The 21,525-nt window shown below is 42.2% G+C and overlaps 1 non-coding gene across 1 annotated transcript; it reads left to right on the top strand.

Annotated features, from left to right (window-relative positions):
• The first annotated feature begins 1,518 nt into the window (after nt 1-1,518).
• On the top strand, nt 1,519-1,626 carry LOC112084953. The gene has a single exon (XR_002898601.1). It is a non-coding gene; the product is annotated as a small nucleolar RNA R71 (small nucleolar RNA).
• Nucleotides 1,627-21,525: the final 19,899 nt, after the last annotated feature.

The following is a 21,525-nucleotide window of genomic DNA, read 5'->3' as shown; positions in this document are numbered from 1 at the left end:
TGGAACATTTTTCGATTTCGACAGGAACATCAATTAAGATACCTACGGGTTGTGTAACAGAACGATTAGCTAATACTAGAGAAATTTTAGTGGGCTGGAAAGTGTGGTGTCCTAAACGTTTTGCTACTGAAAGAGGCATCATGTTTATGCTTGATCCTAAATCACAGAGAGCACGCTCAAAAGCTACATCATTGATGGTGCAGGAAAGTACGAAGCTTCCAGGATCGTTTTTCTTTTCAGGGATTCGGCTTTGCAGGATAGAACTACATTCATGGGTTATAATCATAACGCCTTCTTCAAGAGTTAAAGAATTTGTTAGAATACCCTTCATGTATTTTATTAAACCAGGAATCATAGCACAAGCTTCTACGAAAGGTAATCTCACATTTAACTGATCGATTAGCTCTTTAAGCTTAGCTTTTTCTTTCTCTTTCTTAGGGGCTCTTAAGGCTCTAGGATATGGAGGTTTAGGTTTGTAGACACGAGTTGGTGGAGGTGGGATCGGGTCTTCTCCGAGAATTTCCCGGGATGAATTTTTTCTTACTTCTTCTCCATTTTTCTCTCCAGCCACTTCTATTTCAACATCTTCAATCGTGATTCTTTCTCTTTCGTTCTCCTTTTCCTTACCCTTTTCCTCATCTTCGGGATCTTTAGGAAATTCAGGCTATTTGTAAGCTAATCCACTCCTAAGTGTGATAGCTTTCACATGATCGGAGGGATCTGCTTCACTTGAGTTTTCGAAAGAATTTTCACTTGGCTCCTCTTCAGAATTTTCTAAGTTTTTAGAATTAGTTTTGATCATCAGACTAAGGAGGGTGGAAAATTTTTCATTGAAATCCTCTTGCATCGTTTTTAGTTCAGATCTAAGATCACTAATCTCTTGAGATCTAGAATTTTTCAAGCTCTAGAATCTTTTTGTTTAGGTTTTCAGTTTCAGAAGAGGGAAAACTAGGATGTGGAACAGGATTAGATTGAATAGCCAACATTGGTTCGGAAGGTGATTTCCAGACAAGTTCGGAAGACAATTTCCCGCGGTCAGAATGCTCGCGGCCGCGGTGAAACAGGTCTTGGCCGCGGTCAGCATCATCACGACCGCGGTGCAAGCTTGGTTTGCCGCAGTCCGGATGAATGGACCCGCGGTGATCAGAAACGAATGGAAAATCTTGAATTTGATAGATTTCTGCAGTGTTAACCATCCCTTGATCATAAGAATCCATTGGGTTGTCCCAGCCATCAAAGTTACACGTATTGTGTACCTTATTTGGTTGTTGCAATCCAAGATGACTCATTATATGATGGAGACACTTTATAACTTCTGAAAATTCTTCTTTCTTATCAGGAAGTGCCGAATCACCAAAGGTTGCTTGGTTACAGATGCTGTTTGCGAAATTTTTAATGAAAACATGAGCATCTTCTACAGATCTAGTTGAGAAGTCTCCATTACTTGCTGTGTCGAAAGAGTGTCGTAACTCTGGAGTTATACCGCGATAGAAAATACCCAGCAGGTATTCCTCGGTATATCCATGGTGTGGACAATCTCTTTGGTATTCCCTAAATCTTTCCCAAGTATCTAAAAGATCTTCATCTTCTTTTTGTTTATAAGTTCCTATCTTGTTTCTTAAGAGATTTGAACGATTTCTAGTATAAAAACGATTAGGAAAGCAGTTCTACACGCTGCCCACGTTTTTAGTGAAGCAGGTGGCAAAGATTTTAGCCATTTGCTGGCATTGTCTCTCAAAGAGAATGGGAAAAGACTACACTTAAGGTAATCCCCATTTGCTGTAATGGTTGCACATAATTCTTCGAACGTCTCGATATGGTCTATCGGGTTTTCGAATGAATAACCATAGAATTGATTTTGTTGAACTAAATGGATATAGGGTACCTTAAATTCGGTTTTGCCATCCTCAGGTAAGGCTGATTGAATAGCTCTTCGATCTCCCAAGAATTTCTCGAGTGAATCGAAACTTCCAATGAGTTCTTCATCATCTTCACGTTTTGTCGATCTGATTAGCTCATTGTAATCATAAATCGGTTCTTCAAACTCATCATCAGTCAGTTCATCATCGCTTGGATCACCATCCACACGATTTGGTGGATCACCAAGAGTACCGAGAACATGTTCCCGGTCTCTCATTGCACAGAAACCTGAAAAATTCAAAACAAAAAGTAAAAGTAAACAAGTGTTCTAATGGATTTAAACTGAGATTCGCAACGAAACAAATCAAAGTCCCCGGTAACGGCGCCAAAAACTTGATGCGATTGTAAACGGGGTTTGTTGTTTTCGTTTTTACTAAGCTTCAGGTTTTTAATTTATAACCCCTAAATGTCTGAAAGTGCACAGATGTGCGCTGTAGTACTTAGGGTATTGATCCACAGAGACTTAGTTGTTTCAGTACGAATTCACGACAATGCTTAAATCAGACTAGAACTAAACAATTTGGGTTTTGGTTTTGGGTTTTGGTTATCACTAAATCTAAAATAGAAAGCAAGTAAAAAGCAATTGAAAGAAAACTAAAGCAAGTAAAGCAAGTAAAAAGCGATTAGATCAAAGGCGAATTGAAAGCAAAGAAAATTGAATGAAAAGCAAAGGTTGTAAGCAATTAAAGAAAAACGTTGGGGCTCAAGGGTAATTCGTAGGAGTTCATGGACTAAGATATGTCGATTTAAAACATATTATAAAGGTAATCAACTACGTATGTTCTAGAACTCGAGGCACAGAAGTATGAATAGCCTACTTTCGCAGCACTAAACAACTATCTCTCGCAACCCTGATCAGTAGGTTTCCACTCTGATCCTGGAAGGGAGAAGATGCAATAGCAGAACAAGACTCATCAATATTCACAACTCAACTACAGGTGGGTTTCCACTCCTATAGAATAATTGCTCGTTTCACCCTAGTTCAGACAATCAATGAAAGCTTTCGCAACATATCATATCAGATCGGCTTCTAAGTGGCCAGCAGAGAATCACGCAGTAAGATTAAAGGCAAACGAAGAACATCTAGAAGATTATAAATCTTAAATCTATCGATTCATAAGCAAAGACACATGAAATTCCCTTTGAACAATCCCTTTAAACTTAACTGGGTAACTACTCAAACATATTGTAAACAATCATCACAGAGTATTGAAAGTGCAGGAAATTAAAGAGAGCAGGGAAGAAAAACGAAGAACGGAGAAGCATATGGAGGCGTGATGTCTTCCTCCAGCGGCGGCTCCTTCTTTTGATGCGGCGGCCTCCTCTCTAGGGTTCCACGAAATCTCTCTCTCTTTCTATCTTATGTCATCTACACACCTTTATGAATGACCTAAAAGGGATATTTATAGCTTCTGGGGTGGTTCTGGACACCTAGGGCTTCCAAAACAACAAAAGGAATTGATCTGGGCTTTAATTAAGTCGTCTGGAAAGTGAACTACCAAGTTCCGCGGTCGCGGTGGCTCTACCCGCGGGAAAACAGGTGTTGGCCGTGGTCCCGGCACATGGCTCTCTTCCGGAACTGCATTTTCTGTCATTCTTGCATCGGGAGTACCTGAAGATCTAACCGTTGGATTGTGTCCAAAGCAAGTGCATCAGAAATCTGGTTGGATACTCTATGTTGTCTCAAATATTTGGGGTGATCAGACGGTGAGAAGGTCTTCATCGCTTGTCATAGTTCTGACGGTCTGCATTTATTCAAAATTGCACATTTGTTCCAAATTGCATATCTTTTGCCCAAGTTTCCTGTAAAGTCTTTTGAAACTCTAAAACATTGAAAACACTTTAAAACCATTGAAAACAGAGTTAAAACACCTGCATAAGATACAATTATGATCCATAAAAATGGTCAAAATACAGTGTTATCACTCGCCATATTGGAGGATTAGGAACTGGCCTCAACACCACTCAGAACACCGGAACCAATCCAAGGCACAAGGGAGTGCGCATCAACGAACCACACATGACCGAAGATGACTTTTCTCAAGATGAAGAGCCAAACCCTAGGTGTCAAAGACACCGCGGGCAAAGGCGACGTGTGCCACAAGACGATTATGGAGATGCTGATGACGAAGAGTATACACCTTACTCTAGGCAGAACCAGAACCACATCAAGCTGACCGCACCTAACTTTGCTGGAAAAGTTGATCCGGAGGCTTATCTAGATTGGGAGAAGAGGATGGATCACATCTTCGACTATTACAATCACCCTGGTCCAAAGAGAGTAGCACTAGCAGTGGCTCAGCTCACCGACGGTGCACTTTGATGCTGGGACAGAGAAGTGTCAGACCGCAAGAGGAGCCGCTTGAGAGCTATTGATACATGGGTCGACATGAAAGACCTGATGAGGCAAAGGTATGTTCTCCCTCATTTTTATAGAGACTTACAGCGTCGTTTTCGAACTCTTAAACAGGGAACCAGGACTGTAGAAGAATACTATGAAGAGTTTGAGCGCTTGAGGAATCGTTTGGAGCTTCATGACGACAAAGAAGCTCTAATGGCGCAGTTTCTTGATGATTTGCAAGAGAGGATCACCCGCAAAGTGGAGAGACAGATATATCAAGACTTCAAAGATCTTTTCCATTTGTCTATACAGGCAGAACAACACATCAAGAAGAAGATCACCAACACTAGAAGCAAGCTGCAAACCATTTGGAACACCAACTTCAACAAACCACTCGACAAAGGCAAGAGTGTGGAAATTGATTCACGTTTCCAAGGCAAAGCGGTTAAAACAAGCAAAGACACCAGACCAGATGCAGGTATGACTAATAACCCTCAGCGTGCAAGAGATATTACTTGTTTCAAATGCAGGGGAAGAGGTCATATGTCTCGCGAGTGTCCAAACAATCGAGTGATGCTCATGACCGAGGCTGAAGACTATGAGTCACATGATGAAGCTGATGTTCAAGAAGATCAAGACAATGAGTATGGTGACATAGCTTATCCAGACACAGGAGAGCTCCTTGTCACTAGACGTGTATTAAGTGTAATGGTGGAGCCAGCTTAGACCATACAAAGAGAGAATATCTTTCACAGCCGTTGCACTATAAAGGGGAAGGTATGTAATCTTATTATTGATGGTGGGTCTTGTACTAATGTTGCAAGTGTTCACATGGTTGATAATCTAGGCCTTGAGAGAACTAAACATCCACGACCCTATAGGCTGAGATGGCTCGATGATAAGGTAGAGCTTAAGATTACCGATCAAGTCACCATTCCATTTAGCATAGGAAAATATCAAGATCAAGTTTTATGCGATGTAGTTCTTATGCAAGCTGGTCATTTATTGTTAGGTAGACCATGGCAATTTGATAGAGAAACTAAGGATGATGGTATGACTAATATGTATACTCTTATGCATAACAAAAGAAAAGTTAGTTTAGCACCTCTTACACCATCACAAGTGCATGAACTACAAATGCAAATGCTTAAAGAAAAAGAAAGCATCTCTAAGTCAAATTTTCTTGTTCAGCCTAGCTATGTTAGAAAATTTTTTGCTGCTAAACACACAATGCTACTAATGATCTTTAAGGAGATTTTGAGCGCAGGTTTAGGTGAACTTGAACTACCACCGGAGATCGCTGATTTACTTGACAGGTTTAAAGATGTGTTCCCTGAAGAAATGCCTGAAGGATTGCCACCCATTCGAGGCATAGAGCACCAAATAGAGTTCATATCGGGAGCAGCTTTACCAAACAAACCAGCTTACTGAATGAGCCCTAAGGAGTCCAAGGAGTTGGAGAGGCAGGTCAAGGAGCTGTTAGACAAAGGATATGTGAGGGAGAGCCTCAGCCCTTGTGCCGTTCCTGTCCTATTGATGCCAAGGAAAGATGGCTCCTGGCGCATGTGTGTAGATTGTCGAGTTATCAACAACATCACCATCAAGTATAGACACCCAATTCCAAGACTCGATGACATGCTTGATGAGCTTAGTGGAGCCAGCTTGTTCTCAAAGATCGATCTAAAGAGTGGATACCACCAAGTGAGGATGAAAGATGGTGATGAATGGAAGACTACCTTCAAGACCAAGCAAGGTCTCTATGAGTGGATGGTGATGCCCTTCGGCCTCACCAATGCACCGAGCACTTTTATGCGTCTAATGAACCAAGTTCTTAGATCATACATCAGTAAGTTTGTTGTTGTTTATTTGACGATATTTTAGTTTACAGCAAATATTTATCTGATCATGTGTCACATCTTGAGCTTGTTTTAAAGAGTCTTCGACAACAAGGCCTTTATGCAAACTTAAAAAAGTGTGCATTCTGCACTGATAAGTTGGTTTTCCTAGGTTTTGTTGTGAGCTTGCAGGGATTACAGGTTGGGAGAAGATTAAAGCCATCAAAGACTGGCCGGCCCCTACAAACATCAGTCAAGTGAGGAGCTTCCATCGGTTAGCAAGCTTCTATCGGCGTTTTGTCAAGGATTTCAGTAGTATAGCCGCACCTCTCACTGCTGTGGTGAAGAAAAGTGTTGGTTTTACCTGGGGAGAAGCTCAACAAAAGGCGTTTGATACTCTCAAGGAGAAGCTTACCAATGCACCGGTTCTAATGTTACCAGACTTCAACAAAACGTTTGAAGTGGAGTGCGATGCATCAGGCATTGGCATAGGAGCTGTACTGACACAAGGAGGGAAACCAGTGGCATTTTTCAGTGAGAAGTTAGGAGGAGCTATGGTTAACTATCCGACGTATGACAAAGTTATATGCTCTAGTTAGAGCTTTGGAGACTTGGAAGCATTATCTGATGTCAAGAGAGTTTGTGGTCCACACTGACCTTGAAACACTTAAGCACCTTCGAGGACAAACCTACCTCAATAGGAGACATGCCAGATGGATGGAGTTTATTGAGACTTTCCCCTACATTATTAAGTACAATAAAGGCAAAGATAACATAGTGGCGGATGCTTTATCTCTAAGACATGCACTCATCGCAACTATGGAGGCCAAAAATATGGGTTTTGAGTTCATCAATGACCTTTACAAAGAGGATCCAGAGCTAGGAGAGAGATTTGAGGAGTGTAGCAAAGGAGTTCATGGAAAGTTCTACATCTATGAAGGCTTTATGTTCCGAGATAAGAGACTTTGTATTCCGCAATGTTCTCTTAGAGATCTCATTGTCAGAGAAGCTCATGGAGGAGGGTTGATGGGTCACTTTGGAGTAGACAAGACACTTGCAGTGGTGAAAGAGCACTTCTATTGGCCTCACCTCAAAAAGGTTGTAGAAGCTCATTGTGCACGATGCGTGATCTGCAAGAAGGCCAAGTCTAGAGTACATCCTCATGGCTTGTACTTACCATTACCGATTCCTACAGCACTATGGGTTGATATTTCGATGGATTTTGTGCTGGGGCTGCCAAAGATCAAGCACAAGGACTCCATATTTGTAGTGGTGGACAGATTCTCTAAGATGGCATATTTTATACCTTGTGCAAAGGTTAATGATGCATCTCAAACGGCGGATCTATTCTTCAAGGAGGTGGTGCGCTTACATGGAGTGCCAGGAACCATTGTATCTGACCGAGATAGCAAGTTCTTAATCCACTTTTGGAGAACCTAGTGGAAGAAGCTTGGCACTAAGCTTTTCTTCTCTACAACTTGTCACCCCCAAACAGATGGCCAAACTGAGGTGGTGAACAGAACCTTATCTACATTGTTAAGGGTCACTCTTGGAAGAAACATGAAGAACTGGTTGGAGTGCATACCCTTCATTGAATTCACCTACAACAGAGCTCAGCATTCAGTTACAAAGATGTCTCCATTCGAGATAGTCTATGGATTCAACCCCAAGACCCCAATGGAATTCACACCATTACCACCTTCAGAATCCGTGAGCTTAGACGGAGAAAGAAGAGCTGATTTCATAAAGAAACTACATCAAAAGGTGAAGGAGAACTTGGAAAAGAGAACTGAGCAATATCTGAAGCATGCCAACAAATGATGCAAGGAAGTGGTGTTCGAACCAGGAGATTAGGTATGGCTACACATGAGGCATGAAAGATTCCCAAACCAAAGGAGTTCAAAGCTAGCACCAAGAGGAGATGGACCTTTCAAGATACTAGAGAAGATCAACAACAACGCCTACAAACTCGAACTACCGGGTGAGTTTAACATATCTTCAAATTTCAATGTATCTGATCTAGCTCCCTATATTGCAGATGATCCAATTTTGAGGTCAAAACCTCTTGAAGAGGGAGGGAATGATGAGGCCATTCAAGCTGAGCCAGACTTAACCGAGCCACAACTACAAGATGTCGAAATACCAGTCATTCATGAAGGCCCAATAACAAGACAAAGAGCTAAGATTCTTCAATACAAGTACAACCAAAGAATGCGACAAGCAATGTCTCAAGTGGATCAAGAGAGGCCGAGAGAAGACCATGAACAAGTGGAACCGCATAATGAAGCCCATCAACAACAAGCTTGGACTTGCAGAATGCCAAGAGCTAGCAAACGGGCCAGCTTCAAAGAGTCAAGATATTTGGCTCCTTTGACCAAATCAAGCCCAAGTCTACATGCTGACTATCTCGCCAATGAATCAAGACACTTAAGAGGGAAGATTCAAGTCTAGTCAAAGACACACTAGTCTCAGCCACCAAATAAGGTAAGTCTTCAATCAAGATTTATTCCTTTGACTAACTGAGTTTCTTGTCTTTGATCTTATGCAAGGACAATTTAGTTTAGTAGTCTTTTATTTCCTTTTTTGAGTCCTTTAATGTAGCATTTTAATTTACAAGTGGCAGGACAAGAACACCAAGAAGCTGGTGGAGACAGTGAAAACTTTGGCAAGCACAGTTAAGAGCATGGCTGCTAAAATCAAGAAGCTGAGTACAAAGCTTGAGAGGTTCCAAAGAGGAGAAGTTGGCGAGAGCTCTCACCAAGGGGAGTTACTTAGAATCTGCGGATCAGAGAACAATTCACCACCAGACTCAGAGGAGGACGAGGTCAGAGCCAAGAGGGACGCCATGAGATCTCCCTCAGACTAATCCAGCAATCCATCCTATTCCATGGGGTCTCCAGCCCCATCTCTAAGTCCTTGAGAAGGTAACACTCCACCCTTGTAAATATGCATCTAGCTTAGCTTGTTTTCTCTTTGCATTTTGTGATTTTGCTTTGCACTTCTCCTTCATGCTTTTATAACACAAGGGACTGTGTTATCTAAGTGTGGGGGAGGGGTTTTGTGTTTACTAATCATGTTTATTCTGCTCTTATTTTCCTTTTCACTTTGAGTCTCATTTTGCATTCATCTAAGTGCATATAAAAACCAAAAAAAAATGGAAAAATCTAAAAAATTTCACAAAAAAATGTTCATGTAGTTGTATTCACATTTTAGGTTGAGTCTAGTTTGCATTTTCATAGAGGTTGCATCATATGCAAATGGGAGTAATGATAGATTTTTTCTTGAAGAGAGCATCCTTTTAAGCTTGGTCCTTTAAAGCCTTGCAAAACTGGTATGAAATCGAGTGTGAACCATGCTTTGAACTGGTGTCTCAATACTTCTGTGGTAGCTGAATCAAGTTGTGAATAGCCTCAACCTTGCTTAAGTGAGAACCCTTGAATTTGACATCTAATTATCATGTTTTTGCATATCATTGTGAATTCATGGGTACCACATACATATTGAGCTTTCTTATCCCTTTTAATCACTCTTGCTAGCTCAAATAGCTGATCTGTCATCCTGAGACAGTTCCCTGCCGTTAGCCAAACCTTTCTTTGAAGCCTAAACACCCTTCTTGTGTGCATGATTTGTGAGGCCTTGTTTCTAGTAGACTTGGTAAAAAGTGTTGGGTTTAGAGCGACAAACATAGTGCTGCATGTAGATACTAGTCCAACATCAAGGGCTAGTCTAGGTTTAGGTGAAAGTGAGAGCACTGATTTTGAGTGTGTGAGCTGAAAAGAAAAAAAAAATCTGAGTGATGAAAGTGGAAAGAACCGGATTGGTTAAGGGAATGAATGCCTAAATGAAAGAAAGTGAGTGTGTGCTGAAATGTAAAGCTCATGTGTTGAAATGAGAATAGTCTCATGAAAAAAAAAAAAAAGAAAAGATTCAAAAAAAGAGGCTGAATTAAAGAAGAGCTTGTGTGTTAGAGAAAAGAAACTCACTAAGTGGTTGTTAAAGAAAGCATTCCCCTAAGAGATGAAATGAATAGAGTAATGTGAGCTGATTGAGTGTCAAGGACAAAATGCCATTTGGGGTGAGTAGGCTAGAGAAAGAGTCTTGAGAGGTTTAAAGTTGATGTGTGAAAAGCATTTTGGGTGTGGGGTAGATGCAGTTCTATCTTTGTATGCATCCATTGCTTTTTACCCTTAGCATTTTAGTGAAGTCTACTAATTTTTGAGTGATCCCCTTGCATGGAGTACCAGTTACTTGATTGAGATCATTTTAATCTAAAAACCCAGTCCTAAGCCAAATGAATTCACTTGATTTGCATGAACATGATCCACTTTAAACTTTAAATGAATGTCAAAAGGTTGAGGTTAGGAATGCTTGTGAAGGTTGGTGCTTGAGTTTGGTTCATTTGGGGACAAGTATGGCTAATTCTTATGAGTAAACCAGTTTGCATTGCAGTCTAGAATTGGTAACTTGAACAATGAGCTTTGAATTCTTTTAATGATGATCTCTCTTTAAAGAAATATGAACTCCCATGCATTCAACCTCTCTCTCTCATTTTTTCTTGTTTGCTTGAGGACAAGCAAAGGACAAGTGTGGGGGAGTTGATATACTCATATTTTGTCATGATTAGGACTGCATTTTTGTCCAAATATTGAGTCTCATGCATACATTTAGCTAGTTTTATTAGAGTTTGTCTTTGGTTCTAGCTTTGTTTATGATTTGCATTATGTCCTAGAGTGTCCTGCATTTTTGGAGAGTTCTCAGGTCATTTGGAGACTTTTGGGTGCAACTTGGAGCTGGGATCATGGAGGAACCCTCACCTGTGTACAACAGCTCGGACAGATGATTTGATGCAGACGAGACGCTCACTTTGATCGCGTGGGACGAAGGACTTTCAATGAGATTCAACCTCCAGTGTCTTCGTCATGATTCAATAGGAATGAGTCTAGGTTCCGGAACACTTGGAATCAGACGATTTGGAGCCGTGAACAGGGAGATATCGCCATTGGAAGGAACACATGTCTCGCGGCCCGATCAGGTCTTACGCGATGCGCCTCAAAGAACCGACGAGACGGGGGCTTTGCCAATGTCATACGGGGTGGAGACCTTCATCAAACGTAGAGCTAAGGACGTCATCTAGTTCATGGAAGTAGAAGATCGAGGTTCGGACCACTGAGTAAGGAGTTATGAGGGATTTGGTGCAAGCGGTCTACATTCATATCGAGAAGGAATATCGACCAAAATCTGGTCGGTATTACCTTGGAATCTTGACGTTTTTGGCTGGCTTTTGGAAGCCAATATGCCGAAGAAATATCGACGTCCTGCACCGACTGAATTCTGCTCGCTATTGATCCCTTGAAGCTAACCTTGACGCCGCACCGAGGTGAATTCAGCCGGTGTAGTGTCTCGGTGTAAGCAGCCTCAAATCGCCGAAGAAATATCGACGTCCTACACCGCCCAAAATCACCTCGATACATTCTTGCTTCATGACGTTTTTGTGGACCTTTTGTGGGCCAAAACCTAGTTTGTCCTAGGTTGGCCCAGCAAGAAACCCTACCTATATATGTTTTAAGCATTATCTAGTAGACAAAGCTTTATGCCTTTTTCATCATGGGAATGATTGTTAAATGCTTGAATGACATATTAGAACTGTTTTTTAATACTCATTGATTCATATTTCACAAATGATGATTTGGTTTGAAAATGGATTAGTGTAGAAGTTAATGCCTTCATGAGAGGATTAATCTAGATTAGAGTTCTAAATCACTTGAATCATGTCTCATCATTGTCATTAGCATTCCTGATTAAGCATCAAAGCACCCTAGCCAACTATCATGTCTAGAATCTCATGCTGCCATCATTTCATATCATCTCATCTTGTCATTTGCTTGTTTAGCTGATCATTAGCTTTAATTCTTGTTTTAAGTTTGTTTAGTGGAAGTAACATCAAAACCTCACTCATTTGGCTTGAATTAAGAACTGATCCTGCATCTTAGTGTCTACACATGATGGATTGATACCCTTTGTACTGCAAAGTGACAAAAACGATTGTTAACCCCTCATTTAGAGCCTTGAAAACTCTAAGTTATCAGGTTTTGTCCTCAAAACTGATTCACCTGCATCATAAGGAGACAAATCCGCAACATTAAAACTATGTGAAATGTTTAACTCACCTGGGAGTTCCAATCGGTAGGCGTTATCATTGATCTTCTCTAGCACTTTGAAAGGTCCATCTCCGCGAGGTGAAAGCTTGGAACTCCTTTGCTGTGGAAATCTTTCTGGTCTCATGTGTAGCCTAACCCACTTTCCTGGTTCGAATAAAAGTTTCTTGCGTCCTTTGTCAACTCTCCTTTCTTGAGGCCGTCCAAATTAACTTGTTCAGCTTGGGGTATTGGCGAGAGATCTAAAGGCATCAGTGGATTAAATCCATACACAACTTCAAAAGGAGACATTTTAGTAGCCAAGTGAGTAGCATGTTTATAAGGAAATTCAATGAAAGGCAAACAATCTAACCATGTTTTCAAATTTCGACCAAGAGTGACCCTAAGTAAAGTAGATAATGTACTGTTTACCACTTCAGTCTGTCCATCCGTTTGAGGATGACACGTTGTAGAGAATAGAAGCTTGGTGCCAAGCTTTTTCCAAAGGGTCCTCCAGAAGTGGCTTAAGAACTTAGAATCTTGGTCAGAGACAATCGTTCTTGGTACTCCATGTAATCTCACCACCTCTTTAAAGAACAAATCCGCGGTTTGTGTGGCATCATTGGTTTTGTCACAGGGTATGAAATGCGCCATTTTTGAGAAGTGATCAACAACAACAAAGATCGAGACTTTGTGCCTGATCTTGGGTAAAACTTTAAAAAAATTATAGAAATATCCACCCATGGTGTGTTCAGGATATATAAAGGTAAATATAAACCATGAGGATGTAATCAGGACTTGGCTTTATGACAACTAACACAGAATGAACAGTGTCTCTCCACATCTTTCTTGAGGTGCGGCCAAAAGAAGTGGTCAGCGATTACGGCTAATGTCTTGTCCACTCCAAAATGACACATGAGACCTCCTGATATGTTCATAATTTGCATCATTTCGGTTGTATATTTCATTCCAAATCATATCTTATTTCATGCATTTTAGGTCTTTAGGTGTTGTTTTAAGACTTAGGGGTTTGCATTAGGTCCAAGTGAGTCTTGCATGTTGTGGAGTGTTTACAGGTGATTTGGAAGCACTTTGGACCTAAAAAGATTAAGCCAGGAGGAGAAATGGTGAATGGCGGTTTAAAAATGGTGAAATCAGCCTTTTGGAGATTCTCGGCGCTAGCCTGTATCGCGGAAAGCTTTTTCTCGGCTATTTTCATGTACCGCAGGTGGATTGCTCGGCCAAAACGCGTACCGGCTGTCCAAGTTTCTCGGCCAAAATTTCCGGGTGTAGATACATCTCTGAGATAGCGTTACCGGAAGGTTTTTCCGGCCGATTTAGTCTCCGAGGTCTTCAGCAAAGATCAAGATAATTGAGTCTAGATCTCAGAGCAGTTAGAATCGATGAGTTTGGAGCACCGAGCTGAAAGATACGGCCACCGGAAGACAGACTTCTCTCGTATCCGTTCCGGAGCAATCCCATACATCTGGAAAGATCGCCTGTCCGGGGAGTCTTAAAGTCCGATTCAGGTTACAGGGTTTTCAGAAAATATGGATATGATCAGGTCACGGATCCAGAACAGGTAGAATCATTAGATTTGGAATCGTGAGCAGAGAGTTAAGCTCACCGGAAGGCACACCTGTCTCTCTACAGTTTCAAGACCGATCCGATGAATCACAAATATTTCGTAGGACGATGCCTTTCCAGAACGATTCAGTTGCCGGGATATTCATCAAGATTTGAGGAAATTGAGTGCTAATTCCAGAACATCTGAGATCATCCGGTTTGGAGCTATGTGCTGAAAGATACCGTCTCTGGAGTGAACACTGGTCCAAGATCTTCTTTTTGATCGTTTCAATGCGCTGCAGAGATGAACAATCCAGGGAACCTTCTGCTTCCCAAGCACTGAGGGTTTCTTCTTCAAAGTTCAAGATATCTCAGTTCGCTTTCCACTGCAGCTGGAATCAAGCCATTTGGTTCTATATCCTGGAAGTTACGCTCCCCCGAATGCGAAGTGGTCCGAGGAGATTTGAAGTCTGCGAGATGGTTTTGCGACTTGGATAACTCGCAGCGCTTAAAGGATAATTTCTGGGAAATGAGCTGCGTGTGGAGATGTGCAAGTAAGGTAACCCTGGGTGAGGTCAAAGGCTCCCGAGCAGGAAAAATGCTAAGTCCACAAATGTGCGACTTGAGCATACGAGTTGGCCGAGTAGTGAACTGAACCGCAGGAACACTCGCTGTTTACACCGAGTTGGGCATGCGACTTGGGAGTGAAGTGGACCAACTCGGACACATATTTGAAGTCCTATGCTACGTGGTTGTGCGACTTAGGGAGCAAAGGGGAATGAACCGCATGAAGACTCACGGTTTACACCGTGAGAGGAATGCGGCCTGGCTTACATGGTTTTATCTCGCTGAAGCTTCGTTCTAGACCTTTGCGAGTTGAGCATGCGACTTGGGACTAAAGGAGAACCAACTTGCACACATATTCTCCCCAGATTTCATCCTGGTCATGCGAGTTGAAGAGAAGAAAGACCAAATCGCATGAAGACTCGCGGTTTACACCTAGATGGGCATACGGCTGAGGCTGAAGGACTTAAGGCTCACAAGACTGTTTCTGTGGCTGTGCGACTTGGGCATGCGACGTGGGAAGCACCTGACCAATTCGCACACTCGTCATTTTACCCTTCAAAGCCGGGTCAGGACCCGGTTTGTTCCGGGCTGACCCGGTTCGTTTTAAGACCTATATATAGTTTTTTAGGGTTTTACCCTAAGGACTTAAACTTTATTCCTTTTGTTTCTTGCCTATTTTGTGAAAGGCTCCCTTTTTATAAGAGTAATATCGATTTTTAAGTAATCAAGAGAGTTTGAGAGATCTTTGTGTTTAAAGCTGCAAATCCATCATTATCCATCTTCTCCATCTACATTTCTCAACATTAATCATGCCAATCTTCTCAACTTGCAAAGGTTTAAGAGAGATTAGTATGATTAGTGAGTAGTCATCTTAATGAGGTTCTAGATGTGTAGGTTAGGGTGCTAAAGTGTTAGATTAGGAGTGCTTAGGGCTAGATTCATTGATTCATCTCTCTAAACAGCTGTTCTCTAGGCTAGATCCTTGCATATCACTTGAGATCTAGATTTTAGGAATTTTATGCACCAAAAGTGTTTGATAAAATTCCTGAAAGAGCTGTATTAGAGGTTTAAGCATTTGCTGCATGATGACGTATTGTTATTTGCTTGAATGATCTTTTAGAACTGTTTATTAATGCTCACTGATTCATGTTTCACAAATGATGATTTGGTTTGAAAATGGATTAGTGTAGGGGTTAATTCCTTCATGAGAGGATTACTATAGATTAGAGTTCTTAATCATTTGAATCATGTCTCATGATTGTCATTAGCATTCCTTGTTTAGCACCAAAGCACCCTAGCCAACTATCATGTCTAGAATCTCATGCTTCCATCATCTCATATTCTCATCACTTGTCATTTGCTTAGTTCTTGTTTGATCACTTGTTTAATCATTAATCTTGTTTTAAGTTCTTAGTTGTCAATAGTCAATCAAAACCTCACCTGTTTACTTGAGTTGAGAAACTGATCACATAGCTTAGTGTCTAGCACCACATTCTTGGATTGATACCTCTTTTGTGCTACTTTGACAAGGGGATTGATAGCCCTAAGACCCCAAAAAGTCTTGTCTATCAATTGGCGCCGTTACACGTCTATCAATTGGCGCCGTTACACGTCTATCAATTGGCGCCGTTGCCAAAGTGTGGTTTGTTTAGCATTAGGCTCTGATCTGTTCTTGAGATCAAGTACTTATTTTTTGTTTTTACAGATTACTTTCAAGCTCTGTTTTTGATCTCAGGTGTATGAACACCAGGTCCGGGTCAAGAAGCTGTGATCTACCTTTCCCTCTCAACGACAACATCAATCTTTTGGTTCCAAGAAGGAGAAGGGATAGGCGTGGAAGACAGACTGATCAGGCTGATATGGAAGATCAGAGACAGCATGTGGTTGACATTGAGCCGCAGGTTCAAGAGGGGCAACAGGCTCAGGTGCAGCAGGGTAATGGAGCTGGTAATACCGCTGGTAATGGAGCTGGTAATGCAGCTGGAAATGGAGCTGGTAATGGAGCTGGTCAAGGGTTCCATCAGGGTAATGTTCATCAGGAACAGGTGCATGAACAGCAACCTTATGTCCACCCGGGACAAGCTCCAGCTCATCAACAAAGGCACCAGACCAATGTACAGCAAAGACAACAAGGTCTCCACCAACAGCCCTTCCAAAACCAACCAAGGAGATATGAGCAGCCACAAGTATATGTTGGAGAGAATTACAGGGCCAATGCTCATCAGTATGGAGCAGACCAATGTAAAGCAAAGACAACAAGGTCTCCACCAACAGCCCTTCCAAAACCAACCAAGGAGATATGAGCAGCCACAAGTATATGTTGGAGAGAATTACAGGGCCAATGCTCATCAGTATGGAGCAGGAATTTAAGCACCACCTGTGCAAAACAACAATTTTGAAGTAAAGGCATCCCTACTGAATATGGTCCAAAACGCCAAGTTCCATGGATTGGCAATGGAAGATCCCTTGGAACACTTGGATAAATTTGATAAAGTGTGTGACTTGGCAAAGATAAATGGAGTGTCTGAGGACAGCTTCAAGCTCAGATTATTCTCTTTCAGTCTTGGTGACAAAACACACCAATGGGAGAAGAATCTCCCAAAAGGCTCCATTCAGACCTGGGAGCAATGCAAGCAGGCATTTCTGTCTAAGTTCTTCTCAACTTCCAATACCAATCAGAACCTCTCTTACAGGAATCCCAATGTAGCCAACCCACTAGACCAAGTTTACCCTACTTCTCAACCTCCACAGAATTTTGTTTCCAAGAACAACTTTCAAGGGTCTTTTCAACCAAAAAATCAGTTTGTTCAGAATCAGGGTTACAATCAGCATCAGCAACCACTTCAGAGTTCTGGTTTCAGTTCACAGCAGCAGCCAAAGGCACCACCAGGGTTTGGTCCACCACAGTTCCAGCAACAGGCGCCGGTTCAGCATCAGTTTCAGTCAGCACCTGTTCACTAGAAGCCACAGATAGGGTCAGATATGGTTGGGATTCTACAATAGCTGCTTCAGGGTCAAAAAGTGTTTGCAAGCCAGTATGCATCTGGCTCAAGGAATTGAAGAAAATCAGGCTTCTGGCTCAAGGAACCAAGGCCAACTACCTGGTAAGCCTGAACCAAACCCAAAGGAGTATGCTAAAGCCATTACACTGAGAAGTGGCAAAGAGCTACCACCTGTAGAGTACAACAATGTGATCATTGAGGACAATGATCAAATTGAGGGGGAGGCAGCCTTAGAAGATGATCAAGTTGCTGAAAGATCAAGGAAAGAAAAGGGTAAAGAGGTGGAAAAGGAACCTGAACCAGAAAAGCTATATGTTCCACCACCTCCATACCAACCCAAGCTCCCATTTCCAGGGAGATTTAAGAAGCAGCTTGTAGACAAGGCAAGAGCTGTATTTGAGAAGGTCTCAATGAGACACCACTCACAATGCCTCTCATTGAAGCATTCATAATGATGCCAAAGCTGGGTAAGTTCTTAAAAGATGCTATTCTGAACAAAACTAAAGATCTTCAAGGTATGGTGGTACTGAGCCATGAGTGCAGTGCAGTGCCATTACCTCAGCTGGAACTCAAACCTTTTCCCAAGGGACTCAGGTATGCTTTCTTAGGTCTCAATGAGTCTTATCCTGTCATTATCAATGATATGCTTATAGAGGACCAAGAGCATAGGTTGTTAGAAGAGTTGAGGAAACATAGGAGATCCATTAGCTACTCTCTGGATGACATAAAGGGTATCTCACCCTCCCTATGCACTCATAGGATTCACTTAGAAGAAGAGTCTATGTCATCCATAGAACACCAAAGGCGTCTCAATCCCAACTTAAAAGAGGTAGTGAAGAAAGAGATTCTCAAACTCCTAGAGGCTGGGATAATTTATCCAATCTCAGACTCTAGATGGGTTTCACCAGTCCATGTGGTGCCCAAAAAGGGGGGAATGACAGTAATAAGGAATGAGAAGGATGAACTGATTGCTACTGGGATTATAACTGGACACAGGATGTGTATAACTTATAGAAAGCTCAATGCAGCCTCTAGGAAAGACCATTGTCATTTGCCTTTCACTGACCAAATGCTAGAGAGGCTTGCAAACCATCCCTTCTTTTGTTTTCTAGATGGTTACTCTGGATTCTTTCAAATCCCCATAGATCCAAGAGACCAAGAGAATACCACATTCACCTGTCCTTATGGGACATTTGCTTATAGGTGCATGCCATTTGGGTTGTGCAAGACTCCTGCTACCTTCCAGCGTTGCATGATGTCTATCTTTTCAGACCTGATTGAGGAGAAAGTAGAGGTCTTCATGGATCACTTCTCAGTCTATGGACACTCTTTCTCCTCTTGTTTGTCTAATCTTTCTCAGGTCCTGGATAGATGTGAGGAGCACAGCTTGGTGTTAAACTGGGAAAAATGCCACTTCATGGTCCAAGAGGGAATAGTGTTGCGGCATAAGGTCTCAGAAGCTGGAATAGAAGTGGACAGAGCAAAGGTGGAAGTGATGGTGAATCTGCAAGCTCCAAACTCAGTCAAATGGGTAAGAAGCTTCCTTGGACATGCAGAGTTTTACAGAAGATTCATCAAAGACTTTTCAAGAATAGCTAGGCCTCTGCCTAGGCTGTTGTGCAAAGAGGTTGACTAGAAAAAACAGTCCTGAAAAGTAAAGAGCTTTTAATTGGTGAAAAGGCCGACGTGGCAAGGGCAATCATATTGGCGATTAGGGTTTCTGTTTCTTCAGCCGCGCACCATGGTCTCCGGCGAGGATCCACTGCCGGTTTCTACTCAAATCGATCAGGAAAACATAGACCAATCTCAGCAAACTCAGAGGAGATGCTCAGAACTCCCAACCTAAGCAACTATACTCTGCCATCGTTCAAAACAAGTCGCTTCTCTACCATCATGAACTCAGGGTTACGGAAGTTGATGGAACTCCAACAGTGGTGATACCTGATGATATTATCGAAGGGTCATCTCCTCTGTGGGAGGACCTCATCGTCGGAAAGTTTCTAGCTACTGCACCGCACATTGCAAAAGTGCACGTCATCGTGAATAAGATCTGGTCCTTTGGGGACAAGTTATCCAAAATTGATGCCTTTATGGTGAACGCAACCACGATAAAGTTTCGAATTTGGAATAGCTCTGCAAGGGATCGGGTTCTTTGTAGGGTTATGTGGAACATAGCCGATGTCCCAATTATTGTGTCGAAGTGGTCTCCGGTGACTGAAGAGGCGCAACCGGAGCTTCAATCTGTGCCGATGTGGGTCGTCCTTAAAAACGTTCCACATAAGATGTTTCACTGGAAGGGATTGAGCTTCTTGTCAAGTGCTGTGGGGGTCCCTAAGAAGCTCCAGCCCGATACTGAGCTTTGCAAAAGTTTTGAGGAAGCCAGGATTCTTGTGGAAGCTGATCTGTCAAAGAAGATGCCGGACTCATACCGATTTACATCAGAGAAAAGAGTGGACTCATTGGTCGAGTTTCACTATCCATGGCTTCCACCGCGATGCTCAAAGTGTTCAAAGTGGGGTCATGCTCTCGAAGCTTGCCTAGCTAAGGGAGGACAAGTGAGACTGCTTAAGCGAGATGCAGTGGATCTGCAGGATGTTTCAAAACTACAGATGGCGAAGGCTACAATATGTAGTACAGAGCCTAAGAGGGTTGAATCTGAAGTCGTGCAGGGAGGTTTTAATGGCATTAGTGAAGTAGCAAATCCAGTTACTTGTTCAGAGTCTGTTGGAGTATCAGGACGCAGTAAACCTGATACAATTCAGGAAAAAGTGGTGGAAACAGCGGTAACAGAGGTCAACGAAGGTACCTCATGGTGCACAGTATCACCAGCGAAAGCTGGAAGACAGAATGGGAAAAAAGTAAGCGACGATTCAATTGAGGTCTCTCCTTCGAGATTCAACATTTTGGATAATCTTGGGGATTCTTACGATCAGTCCTCCAATGCAGAAGTTGTAGAAGTTGAGGAGGGTGCGATTGCAGAGATCTCAGAGGGGTGACCGAGCAAGTTGAACGATGGAAAAGAGGAAGGTTCAAATCAAGTTAGCCTGGTGAAAGGTCGCGACAACAAACGTCCACCTGTGCCTAAAGGAAAAAAGAATTCTACCAAGTCTATCTCAGAACCTAATGCTCAAGCCACAAAGGAACAGCTACCGAGTGCCTTGGGAAGAAGGAGTGCGCGAAACAAACAATAATTTATGTCGAATTTCTTTGTGTGGAATATTCGGGGTCTGAATAAAACCAATAAACATTCAGTTATTAAGGATTGGGTTCGGAATATGTCTTTTCAGTTTGGTGCTTTGTTGGAGACAAGGGTCAATGAAACGAAATCTCAGAAACTTGCGGCTTTGATATTTGGTTATTGGTTTCTTATGACCAACTATGAATATAAACGTCTTGGGCGAATCTGGCTGGTATGGAGGAAGGATGTCCGGTTAACTCCTTTTTTCAAAAGTGATCAGCTTATTACGTGCTCTATCAAGCTGGCAGATAGAGATAAAGAAATTTTTTTACACGTTCGTGTACGCTTCAAAGTTCATGGTGGAGCGTAGAACCCTGTGGGGTGATCTACGGGATCATCACAATTCCCCAATCTTTCGGAACAAGCCATGGATAATATTAGGGGATTTTAATGATATCCTCGATGGTGATGAGCACTCAGGTTTCGAAAATTCTCCACACATTACTGTGGGAATGAGAGACTTCCAGGAGCTTGTGAGGGACTGTTCTTTAACAGACTTACCGTCCCATGGTTCAGTGTTTACTTGGTGTAATAAGCGAGAGCAGGATTTAGTGCTAAAGAAATTAGATCGAGTGCTGATGAATGAGCATTGGTTGCAAGTTTTCCCTCTTTCATATATTGTCATCGAAGCTGCGGGTTGTTCGGATCATGCAAGGTGTCGCGTTCACCTAGGGTCTGAAGCCACTACTAACCGTAAGCCTTTTAAATTTGTGAATGTGATTGCAGATCTTGATGCTTTTCTCCCGATGGTAGGCAGCTACTGGAGTGAGACAGTGTCAATATTTCTCTCTACTTCTTCATTGTTCCGTTTTGCTAAGAAACTCAAGGGTCTAAAGCCTTTTATCCGCTCTCTGGCCAAGGACAGATTGGGGAACTTAGTCAAGCGATCAAAAGAAGCCTATGCGGTGTTGTGTGCCAAACA

The sequence above is a fragment of the Eutrema salsugineum genome, unplaced genomic scaffold (assembly GCF_000478725.1).
Source record: "Eutrema salsugineum unplaced genomic scaffold, Eutsalg1_0 scaffold_4, whole genome shotgun sequence".
Classification (NCBI taxonomy): Eukaryota; Viridiplantae; Streptophyta; class Magnoliopsida; order Brassicales; family Brassicaceae; genus Eutrema; species Eutrema salsugineum.
The sequence above is the reverse complement of the archived record's forward strand: the minus strand, read 5'-3'. Positions and strand labels throughout refer to the sequence as shown.